Below are 12,617 nucleotides of genomic sequence, written 5' to 3'. Positions count from 1 at the left end.
ATCACTAACTGTGTTAGGTACTGAAAAGAAAAAAATGTTGACAATATCTGAATGAATATCTAGCAGCTAGTTAAAAGTAATTTTTTTCTATTAAGCAGAGGTTCAAAGTTAGCTCACCAAAAACAATTGTTTTAAGAAATTAAGTTTTTCAAATGTTTTACTTTTGTTGGAGAAATACCACTTTTGAATTTTAAAATATTTACATTGCTGTTGTTATGTGTTTATAAAAATTGCACATGTAATTTTAGAATCCATTTATATAAGTAAATAAATTACATTGAAAGTTACTCAAAATGAAGTTATAATAGCAGCATCCAGTATTAATAATATTGTACATACTTAGTGAAGGATTAGAATTTCCTATACAGAATTAGTGGAATGTAAGGAAATTTTTCCTGTACAGAATTTGAGACAAAAACAAGATTTTGTGAGAATTTGGTTCCCCTTTGAAAATATGTAAAACTTGCTTAGATATCCCTGAAGTTAAACTTCCTTGAGGAGACATGGAAGTTTAAGGAAATGAAGCTTTTTGGAGAGACTTTTGGGAGGGAAAGCCTATTGGTTCATTTAAGATGGAGGCACAGTTTTGGTTCCTGTTATCCCTATATTGCCAAATCTCTTCTAGAACCCAAGAGCATATCTGTAACAGTTCCATTGCTTTTTTTTTCCCTTTGGTATTACAATTTTGCATAACCATATATCTTAGACTTTCTGTGCTTTTCTTACCTCTGGATATAAATTTTCCAATGAAGAATTATGTCATTAGAAACCCATTCTTTTTTTTTTTTAACATCTTTATTGGAGTATAATTGCTTTACAATGGTGTGTTAGTTTGTGCTTTATAACAGAGTGAATCAGCTGTATGTATACATATATCCCCATATCTCCTCCCTCTTGCATCTCCCTTCCACCCTCCCTATCCCACCCTTCTAGGTGGACACAAAGCACCGAGCTGATCTCCCTGTGCTATGCAGCTGCTTCGCACTAGCTATCTGTTTTACATTTGGTAGTGTATGTATGTCCATCCTCTCACTTCGTCCCAGCTTCCCTTTCCCCCCTCCCCGTGTCAAATCCATTCTCTACATCTGCGTCTTTATTCATGTCCTGCCCCTAGGTTCTTCAGAACCATTTTTTTTTTTTTAGATTCCATATATATATGTTAGCATACGGTATTTGTTTTTCTCTTTCTGACTTACTTCACTCTGTATGATAGTGTCTAGGTCCATCCACCTCACTACAAATAACTCAGTTTCATTTCTTTTTATGGCTGATTAATATTCCATTGTATATATGTGCCACATCTTCTTTATCCATTCATCTGTCGATGGACACTTAGGTTGCTTCCGTGTCCTGGCTATTGTAAATAGAGCTGCAATGAACATTGTGGTACAGGACTCTTTTTAAATTATAGTTTTCTCAGGGTATATGCCCAGTGGTGGGATTGCTGGGTCATATGGTGGTTCTATTTTTAGTTAGAAACCCATTCTTGATACCTCTTTATAAACCATAGTTTGCTCTTTAAGCAACTTTTTTTTTTTTAATTATTTATTTGTTTATTTATTTATTTATGGCTGTGTTGGGTCTTCGTTTCTGTGCCAGGGCTTTCTCTAGTTGCGGCAAGTGGGGGCCACTCTTCATCGCGGTGCGCGGGCCTCTCACTATCGCGGCCTCTCTTTATTGCGGAGCACAGGCTCCAGACGCGCAGGCTCAGTAGCTGTGGCTCACGGGCCTAGTTGCTCCGCAGCACGTGGGATCTTCCCAGACCAGGGCTCAAACCCGTGTCCCCTGCATTGGCAGGCAGATTCTCAACCACTGCGCCACCAGGGAAGCCCTTTAAGCAACTTTTAAACCATTAAAGACCAGAAACATTTAAAATACAACTTTAGTGAAGATTTTTCTAGTTATGAAGTACTTCACGTTTTTAAAAACACTATTCTTAGCATGCTAACCTTTTCCTAATTACTGAGAGATTGTGAACGTTCGTTTATTGTATGTTGCTGTAATATGGTGCTACTCTCGGATCCAGATGTGGGTAAGGGAATCTAGTCCTTACTCTTTTTTTTTTTAAATAAATTTATTTATTTATTTATTTATTTTTGGCTGTGTTTGGGTCTTTGTTGCTGCGCGCGGGCTTTCTCTAGTTGCGGCGAGCAGGGGCTACTCTTCGTTGCGGTGTGTGGGCTTCTCATTGCGGTGGCTTCTCTTGTTGCGGAGCATGGGCTCTAGGTGCGCGGGCTTCAGTAGTTGTAGCACATGGGCTCAGTAGTTGTGGCTCGTGGGCTCTGGAGCTCAGGCTCAGTAGTTGTGGTGCACGGGCTTACTTGCTCTGCGGCATGTGGGATCTTCCCGGACCAGGGCTCAAACCCGTGTCCCGTACATTGGCAGGCGGATTCTTTACCACTGTGCCACCAGGGAAGCCCTAGCCCTTACTCTTAATGACCTAGCCTAAGTGGTGCTTTTATATTTGTCTTCTTTTCACATATCTTTTGTGTCAGTCCCCATGTTAATAATCCATATGTATTCACAGTGTGTTGAGCAGCTTTCTCCCTTTCCGTTCTCTCCCATCTAGCTTCTAAACGTTATTAATTTACAGTAGACTGGGAAGAATTTAAGCGAGGTTTTCTCGAACAAATAGATAACCACTTAAGTAAAAATTTAAACCTTTTCTTACCCACAGTTCTGATCTTTAGATTCTTGAGTTAATGGCTCAAGAGTGATTTTCTAATGAGAACCTGCTGTATAGCACAGGGAGCTCTATTTCACTTCACTGTACAGTAGAAACTAACACAACATTGTAAAACAACTATACCCCAATAAAAAAAAATTAATTAATTAAAATAGTGATTTCATTTGAGAAAAAGTAAATGGCTTTTTTATATTTGTTCATTACTCAAAACGAGGGTTTTTTTGTTTTTTTACTATTTAACATGTTATTGATTGAAACGTTTATGATCATAAGTTGCATCAGGTTTTCTATTATCAAACACACAATTAAGATAGTTTTTCACCTGTCATTGAATAATTGAACATAGAAAATAAAAATCTTTCATTTGCAGGTACTTAGAGTTGGAAAAATTCTTCATCATTCTGTATTCCATCTTGTGTGACATACAAGGCTTTGTCTGTTCATCTAGGAATTTAAAGCCCTGATTGTGAAGACTCTAATTGGTTGTAGAATCCATGGCAAAATAGGGTTGCAATAAAAGCCATATATTCCTATGTAGCTGAGGCAGAGCCACAACTACCATAATGACTAAATTTCAAATTTTCCACTATTTTCTAGCTTTTCATTGCGGAAAATGCATTTATTGGAGTAAGTTTGGCCATTGGTTGTAAGATTGGATCCATTTCTCTGGTGCAAAAATGTAATTGATCTCTGTATACATTACAGTCTGGCATTTTGCATGTGTCTCCTGAAGATGCAAAAGCAGTTCCAGAATAAAGAGGAAATGCCAAGGCAATGATGAAAATAACTTTGATCTATGATGAGAAGAGAGGCATTTTATCAAGTTTTTTTAAAACTAAGGAAGTGTCATTGTTCTTGAGATGAAGTCTTCACCTGGCACCTTAGTCCTATTCCATATCCTTGTTTTGATCATCTGACTCTTCACAGTAGTTCCTTGGAGATAGCTGAGAGGCTGTATCCTGGACTTCAGTCCTCAGTAGGTCCACCGAATAAAACATAATTCTCAACTTTTAGGTTGTGCACTTTTTTTTCAATCAACATCCTTGTTTTGAGTAATGAACAAGTTTTTGTTTTTCATGCTTCCTATTTTAGGAGATTTTTTGAAATCTCGACTCCTGCATAAGTGAGTTAAGACTGTAATACAGGCTAGAGTAGGTTAATTATTTTGTGGCTCTCTGATTGATCTTCAGATTGTCTTAAGATAGTAAAAACTGCATACCCCCCCCCAAAAAAAAAAATCAATGGACTTGTTATAGATATGCTCTTGGGTTCTGGAAGAGATTTGGTGATAAAGGGCTGCAGGAATCAAAACTGTTCCTCCATAAAACTAGATGAGCCAATAGGCTTTTCCTTTCCAACAAGGTGTTAAGAGTTGGCTCTTGCCATCTGTGCATTATGGGAAAGAGAAAATACGTTTTTTGTCTAGTTTGGACTTGTCATATAAGAACAGTATTATTTTAGAGAATAGCAAATTGACATGGTGTTATTACATGCACATATTTAATAGTCACAAAAGTGGTCTAAAGGAATAGAGAGGAGATAGTATTTCAGTCAGAGCAATAATTCCATACTAATTCTCATGACTTTATAGGTTAAATGAATACAAGAATTGAATAGTAGTAATTTAACTTTTTACTACTTTAAATGCTGAAATTATGTGATTACAATTAAACTTTAAAATGTCAAGCTTCAGAGGATCATAATTTCTAAGAAAATAGTTGTTTTACTAAATTTATGTAATTGTATGTCAGCTAAATTTGGTTTGTTTTATTTTCTTGGCTAAATAAGTCAGGAAAATGTGTAAAATTAAGTTACCTATGCTGTTTATTGCCTTTATGTAGAAGGTATAATTTAAAATGTCTCAGTAGGGTCAAACTCTTGATTTTTTTGAAATAATTTTTTTAAATTTGAAAATATTTAAAAAATAAGTTTGTACTTAAAAAGTAGTACTTAATGTAAGACTCAGTGTTTTAAAATATAATTTACATTTATTTGGGGGCCTTTTCTAGAGAAACTGTGTTGTTAGCCTTGTTATAATAAAATTTTATCTGCTAATTGAAAATGCCAGTGTCATAGATAAGCAGATTAACAAAGTGTGGAATTACTTATATTTTGAATTTGATGGCTTTGTTATTGTTTTAGGATCATTGAAATCAGTTTTGTGTTACTTAAGCACACTCTGACTTAGAAAAGCAAAAGTTAGATAACTTAGAAACATGATATAAGAGTTAAAGGGTAGTGCTGGATTAAATTTTTTTGATAGAGAATAAACAAAATACTGACCCATACCTAATATTGTTACATTGAAATTTTGAACCTTCACCATTAAGAACATTAAGATTTATATTGTAATGAAAATAACCTCATAAAACAAAACTTCATCTATTCATCATGATTATTGAGAATTGGCATGAATTTTTTAAATTATAGTATATGTAGGTATAACTTTGGTTTTACATCTTTTAAAATTGTATACTCTTAACATAAGACATTTCATATTGAGAGGTTGCCCTAAACTCAGTTTAAGGTAAGCCACTGCTTATTTACCATATCATAAGTTTAGGTAAAATCCGGTTTTAGTTAAATAAAATTCAAAACCTGTTTATTTCTTAAGAACTTCATTATTGCGCTTATTTTTGAAGATAAAAAATATATTTTTCTGGATGTTTAAAAAACTATATATATTGGTTTCCTAGAGCTGCCATAAAAAATTACCACAAACTTGGCATAAAACAAAAGCAATTTATCTCTCATGGTTCTAGAGGTTAGAAGTCTGAACTCAAGGTGGTGACAAGGTTGGTTCTTCTGGAACCTCTGATGGAGAATCTATTCTATGCCTCTCTCTTAGCTTCTGGTAGGCAGCAGTCCTTGACATTCCTTGGCTGTACACTTATCATTCCATTTAATGCCTTCAATTTATACAACCTTAGTCTGTATCAAATCTCCCTCTCCTTTCTCTTATAAAGACACCAGTAATTGGATTAAGGCCCCACACCAAATCCAAGATGATCTTATCTCAAGATCCTTAACTTAAATACATCTACAAAGCCCTGTTTCCAAATAAGTTCACATTCACACGTACTTGAAGTTCAGACTTCTATCTTCTGGGGGACTTGATTCAACCTACTTCAGTATTATTGCAGGATTTTTTTTGTATGCCTCAGTTCCTGAAAATGGTTTTCCAAACCATTTTGTATTATTGTTTATTTAAATGCAGCAATTATATTTTGAATACCTGTGAGTTGCTTGTAAGAGAAAAATGAAGTATTAGGAGTCCTTCTCTGAATTCTTAAATTGCGGAGGATGCAAACATAAATAGAACTAAATTTGAGTTGAAATATGTTAGGTACTATGGAATATTGGTACAGAGTTCCATAGGAAGAGTAAATCTAAGAGAGGCATTAGGGAAGGACTTATTGAAGGGAATCTCATTTGAATTTGGCTCTGAAGGATGATAGCATTTTTTTAAAATTTATTTTGTTCAAGTATAGTTGGTTTACAACATTGTGTTAATTTCTGCTGTAAAGTAATTCAGTTATACATATATATTCTTTTTCATATTCTTTTCCATTAAGGTTTATTACAGGATACTGAATATAGTTCCCTGTGCTGTGCAGTAGGACCTTGTTGTTTATCCATTCTATATATAATAGCTTGGATCTGCTAATCCCAGACTCCCAATCCATCCCTCCTCCAAGGATGATAGGATTTTGATGGGCAAAAATAGGGTAGGATAAGAAACAGCATAAATAAATTCAAGGAGATGGAATTTTAGTGGGGGTGGGGTGGGAGTTCAATGAGCATACTTTAGAGAATGGTACAGTCTTGGGGAGTTTAGGATATAAACATGAGAATTAAGCAATGTTTGGAAACAGCATATGACTACAGGTATCCAAATATGTGCTATATTGCTGGAGAAATGAGATTAATTTGGTATAATATTTCTTAGGTTGTACCTTGAAGGATGGGTTAAATAGAGGCTAAGGGAAAGAAAAGCTAAGTTCAAAACGAGGGAACAGGGTAAGAATAGGCCTGGAGTTGAGAATGAACATCTCACTCAATATTTGAGGGCCTACTGTTTTCTAAGACACTACCAGGAGGAACATGTGAAGTAGATACAGTTATCTCTTCCTCTTTGCTGGGAAGCTTAGAACGTATATGTTTACCTATTTAAAGTGGCAAGAGTGGCAAGAGCATTTAAGAGAAGGGAGAGAGTACTTTTGCCTGGGGCCTGGCTGTGGAGGACGTTTGGGAAAAGGAATTATTAGGGAAGACTTCATAAAGGAATTTAAACTGGACCATGAGTGATCAGGATTTGTAGAGAAGGGAACACACTAGGGCATTCCACAGTACAGGAATGGTAAGCAAAGGCATTAAGCCCACACACAGAAAAGATAGTAGAATTTGGGTAGTGTGTGACATAGTGGAGGCTGGAAATGATCTGGATTCTGATAGGACTGATATGCTAAGGTGTGGTTTACAATTAATTTGGCACTGGGATGTAGGATGAATTAGAGGGAAATATGAGGTACAAAGCCAGCTAGGGCTAATCTAAATATAGGTAAATCTTTTTTTTGTTGTTTTTTTAACTGTGTCTTTTAAAAAAAAAAATTGTATTTATTTGGTTGCGCCGGGTCTTAGTTGCAGCAGGCGGGCTCCTTAGTTGTGGCTCGCGGGTTTCTTAGTTGGGGCAGGCTGACTTCTTAGTTGTGGCATGCAGACTCTTAGTTGCAGCATGCATGTGGGGTCTAGTTCCCTGATCAGGGGTCGAACCCGGGCCCCCTACATTGGGAGCGCAGAGTCTTAACCGCGGTGCCACCAAGGAAGTCCCTAAATCTAGGTAAATCTGAGGTAGTAGAAGCAGTGGGGATGTTGGGAATACTTACGAGAGAGGTTAGAGAGATTAGTTGACGGTACTTGACTGAGCAGGTCATGGGTCTTTAAGTTTTGAGGCCCTGGGAGGCTAGTTATGTCATTAAATAGAGCAGCCCTGTTCAGAGAGCAGTAAGGAAGATAGGCTTGATTGGAAGAAAAGGTTGATGCTTGGAAGTAGTGAAATAAGTAAAGAAGTGGAGTAGGATGGGATTATGGAACAAGACTATTTTTTAACAGTTGTTGCTTCTGCCAGGCATTTCCCAGAAGCTTCTGCTCTTTATTATTAAACATTTGCTCATCACCATTCTTCAAGCAAAGACCTGGAACATTCAGATTTCTTCATGATGGTACTGTGGCAGGTATGCTGAAAATTTTCAATAAAAATGTGTCTTACCTGCTATCATAGAATAAAAATAATAATTAGAGCAGATTTAAGGTTTTAGTTGAACAAAGGAAGTATTTGGTATTTTGAAACAATACCTACATAGTGAGAAACCATTGTGTTGTTTTATTTAAAAGCTTATTCTGAAGCAAAAGCACTTGGAAATGTTTTCAAGAGAATACTTTCTGGGGCTTTCCAGATGGATACTCTATACTGGGGATTCAAAAGTCCATGCTTCTGAATGGTGTTGCACAAAAAACAGGTTGTAATAAAAATCAAAGAAATACTGAAAAAAGACTAATGTGAATGTAGTTTGAGTTTTAAAAAGAATGAAGTAAAGTCTCTGTTCTGGGAAGGAAACAGTCAGTAATATTGATACTTACAATATTTATAAGGTATTCAGAGTAGTGAGTAAAAATGTCAGATGGTTTTCTTGGCTAACTCTGCAAAGCAGCCTTAAAATATTTGAGGTAGTTACTGAAAGTGACCTCTTTAAGAAATTATACTTGTGTTTTTGGTATTGAGAAATATAAATTTAGGTGTAGAAAATGACAAGCATTTGCTATAGTCTAGTAGTAGTAATAATTGAAAACTAGTTAAATATAACAGTCAACAGGCAGTTCATTCCCTTCATAAGGAAGCTGCAGTATTCTCCAATTATAGATTTTCTTGTAATAGAAATTACATCTGGGGTTTAAAGTACTCCTTTTCTTCATCTAAATCTGACTTGGAGGAAATAATGCTAATTTGTTTATCATGTATTGCTTTTCTGCTTACTTTCACGTTGTGTATTAGCTGGCAACAAAAAGAATTAGTGAAGTGATTCTAAGAAAATGAAGATGTGGTTTAGAAGAAAGGGGCAATGATTGGGAGGCATGGAGGTAGTAGATGAGAAAAACAGAGGAGGAAATCTTTATCAACTCTGTTATTTTTTTCCCCAAGTGAAAAAGTTTTACTGTTTTCAACTATGATACAAAAATATTTCAGTGAAAATTCAGATAACACAAAACTTATAGTTCTGAAACTCCTCCAAGTTCTACAATCCAGAGATAATGGTATATAAGCCTTAGCCTTCAAGACTTTTTATCTGTTTCTGTTTTTACTTAAAGAGGATTGTTCATGTTGTTTTGAAACTTCACTTTTTACTTAATAAAGAGTGTGCCTCCGCGATAGTGAGAGGCCCGCGCACCGCGTTGAAGAGTGGCTCCCGCTTGCCGCAACTAGAGAAAGCCCTCGCACAGAAACGAAGACCGAACACAGCCAAAAATAAATAAATTAAAACAAAACAAAACAAAACAAAAAAAGAGTGTGCCTCATCTTTGCATCAGCAAATACTGTGTTCTAGGCATTGTGCTGGGTGCAGTGGATAGAATAGACATGTTCTCTGCCTTTAGAGATTAGAGTCTTGTGGAGGGTTTTTATACGTTAATTCTGATACGGTGTGAAGAGTGCTTTGAAAGGGAAGTGTAGAGGGTGCACATAAGAGGGACGCAACATAAATTTGAGGAATCTGGCAAAACTTGAAGCAATGAATGACAGCTGACTTGGAAAAATGAGTAGCTGATAATTCCTGAATACTAACTAGTCTTCCTCCCCAGGTAAACCATCAACTCTTTAAAGGCATATTCTTTGCTTTTCTATTCTCCAAAGTACAGGATATAGTAATGCTCAAATTTTTCATATTCTAAAGTATTAAACCTTGCCTTGGGTATATTGTAATGTATGTAACTTGTATTAGAGGCTATGGGGATATAAAAGTACTGCATCCTGATCTTCCCTTGGGTGCCAGAAAGGAAATATATTATCAAAGGAGAGTAAGGAGCCAAATGCATAATGTTTTCTAGCATTTCCCTGTTCCTCATTCTAAATAAAATGACCTTTTTCATTCTTTACTCCTTTGCTATTTGTCCAAGGGATAGTGAAGTAGTAATTGCCAGCACATTTGTTTTTAAATTTATGTCCCTTTGGCATTTAAGAGTTTACAGTGGTTTATATTATACTTAATAAGTTGCTTCTCAACTGCATGTCCTGTATATGCCTTAATTCCAAGATCCTTTACAGCAAAAAGACGTTGTTACCTTTATAGGTGAAGGAATCAATCATCCACTGTTTAAGATTTTCCTTATACCTACATGTCATGATTGTCGAGTGAAAAGTTAGCATTTGAAAAAGTCAAGGATAACTTCTCTGTTGAGATTCACATGATGATTTTGCAATATTTGAGAAGTAGGTGTAGTCTTCACATGGCAGTATTCTAATAACCACTTCATTGTAGTATAACCTCTGGATGATATTTTGGAAAATGGAATCGCTCTAAAAAGGAAAAAGGTTGACTTTTGACTCTTTCGTATTTCATGTCAAAACCATCAGGCTCAATTCCTTAAGAGCCTTGAAGAATACAGTGTTTCACATTTCTACCGATAACTAAATTCTTAAGAATTGAACCAATACCTAAAATGACAATTCTTTTTTCAATGAGAATATTTTGCTTTTATTTAACATGAAGTTAAATTATTTTACTTATTCCTGGGCTCATTTAGAAATATGTATTTTACAGCACAGTAATGTCTGTTCCAGGTATAAAATTCACCTGCCCCGTTTTTGTTTTAACTTTTTATTGTGAAATAATTATAGATTCACAAGAAATTGCAAAAAAAAAAAATGTGCAGGGAGTTCCTGTGTACTCTTCAGTTTCCCCCAATGGCGACATCTTGCATATAGTACAATATTAAATCCAGAAAATTGATGTCGGTACAAACCAGAGTTTATTCAGATTTCACCAGTTTTACAAGCACTCATTTGTATGTGTATATAGTTCTGTGAATTTTATAACACGTAGATTTGTGTAACCATCATGAGACTGAATTTTTCCATCCCGAGGCTGCCTTTTTTAGCCACATTCCCTTTCTTTCCTCCATTCCTAACACCTGGCAACCACTAATCCGTTTTCCATCTCTATAATTTTGTTATTTCAAGGATGTTACGTAAAAGAAATGGTATAGTGTGTGACCTTTTATGATTTTTTCCCCCCACTAACCATAATTCCTTTGAGGTCTATCCAAATTGTTGCATGTTTCAATTGTTTATTCTTTTTATTGTTGCTCAGTATTCCATAGTATGTACCAAAGTTTAACCATTCACTCTTTAAAGCACATTTGGGTTATTTCCAGGTTTGGGCTATTGCAAATGAAGTTGCTGTGTATAATAATGTGTACAGGTTTTTATTTGAGCACGTTTTCATTTCTCAGGGATGTGTCCAAGAGTATAAGTGCTGGGTTGCATGGTAAGTGCATGTGTAGTTTTATAAGAAACTGCCAAAATATTTTCCAGAGTGACTCTACCATTTTATATCCCACTAGCAATGTAAGAGTGTGATCCAAGTTCTCTTGCATCCTTGCCAGCATTTGGTGTTGTAACTACTTTTTTTAATTTTAGCCTTTCTGGTAGGTGTGTACTGATATCTTACGGTTTTAACTTGAATTATCCTAATTGCTAATGATGTTAAACTTATTTTCATGTGCTTTATTTGCCAACCACAAATTTTCTTCAGTGAAATGTCTGTTCATGTCATTTGCTCATTTTCTAATTGAATTTTTTTTTTTTTAACTGTTGGGCTTTGAGAATTCTTTATATATTCTAGTCCTTTTTTGGATATGTGATTTGCATCTATTTTCGCCCCATCAGTAGTTTAATTTTTCATCCCTTAATAGGGTTGTTCATGGAGCAAAAGTTTTACATTTGAGGTGGTCCAATTTATCAGTTTTTCCTTTTATGGGTCATGTATTTGGTGTCAAGTGTGGAACCTCTTTGTCTAGCCCTAAGACCTGAAGATTTTCTCATATTTTTTTCAAAAAGCTTTATCATTTTAACATTTAAGTTCATGTTTTTACCTATGTTTGTCTCAGTTGCTCCAGCACCATTTGTTTAAAAGGCTGTCTTTTCCCTATTGAATTGCTTTTGCACCTTTGTGAAAAATCAGTTGGACTTGTTTTGGTGTATTCTAGAATGTCTGTTCTGTTGATCTATGTGTCTGTCCCTCCACCAGTACCACACCATGTTGATTACTATAGCTGTAAGGTAAGACTTTATATATGTAGACTTTATTCTTTTTCAAAATTGCCTTATTCTTTTGCCTTTCCATTCCATATAAATTTTAGAATAAGCTTGTCCTTGTCTACAAAAAAACCTTGCTGGATTTTGATAAGAATTATGTTAAATTTATAGAACAATTTAGGGAAGAATTGATCTTTTTACTATGTTGAGCCATCCAACCTTTGAACATGGTATGTTTCTCCATTTATTTAGGTCTTTCTTCTACCAGCCATTTGATAATTTTTATCATACTGATCCTGTACATGTTCTGTTAGATTTATACCTAAGTATGTCATTTTCTTTGGAGTAATTATAAACAGTATTGTGTTTTAAATTTTGTTTCCAATTTGTTTTTTAACACCAAGCAAGAATCCAGCAAAATAGAACTCTACAATGTGTCTTTTGAAACCCTGGCCTTTTCTTTCAGCTTTCTCCTAATCCTTTAAGGATTAGACAGTATTACTTAGTGCTTTTAAAATTGAAATAGGAGTATAAAGTTTAGTTTTGTTAGTCCATCCTTCCATTTTACACCAGATATAGAAGTAATCCCTTTTATGTCTGATCATTATTGCCAATTGAAAA

The sequence above is a fragment of the Balaenoptera borealis genome, assembly GCF_965194805.1.
Source record: "Balaenoptera borealis genome assembly, chromosome: 1".
Classification (NCBI taxonomy): domain Eukaryota; kingdom Metazoa; phylum Chordata; class Mammalia; order Artiodactyla; family Balaenopteridae; genus Balaenoptera; species Balaenoptera borealis.
Note: the sequence above shows the minus strand (reverse complement) of the source record.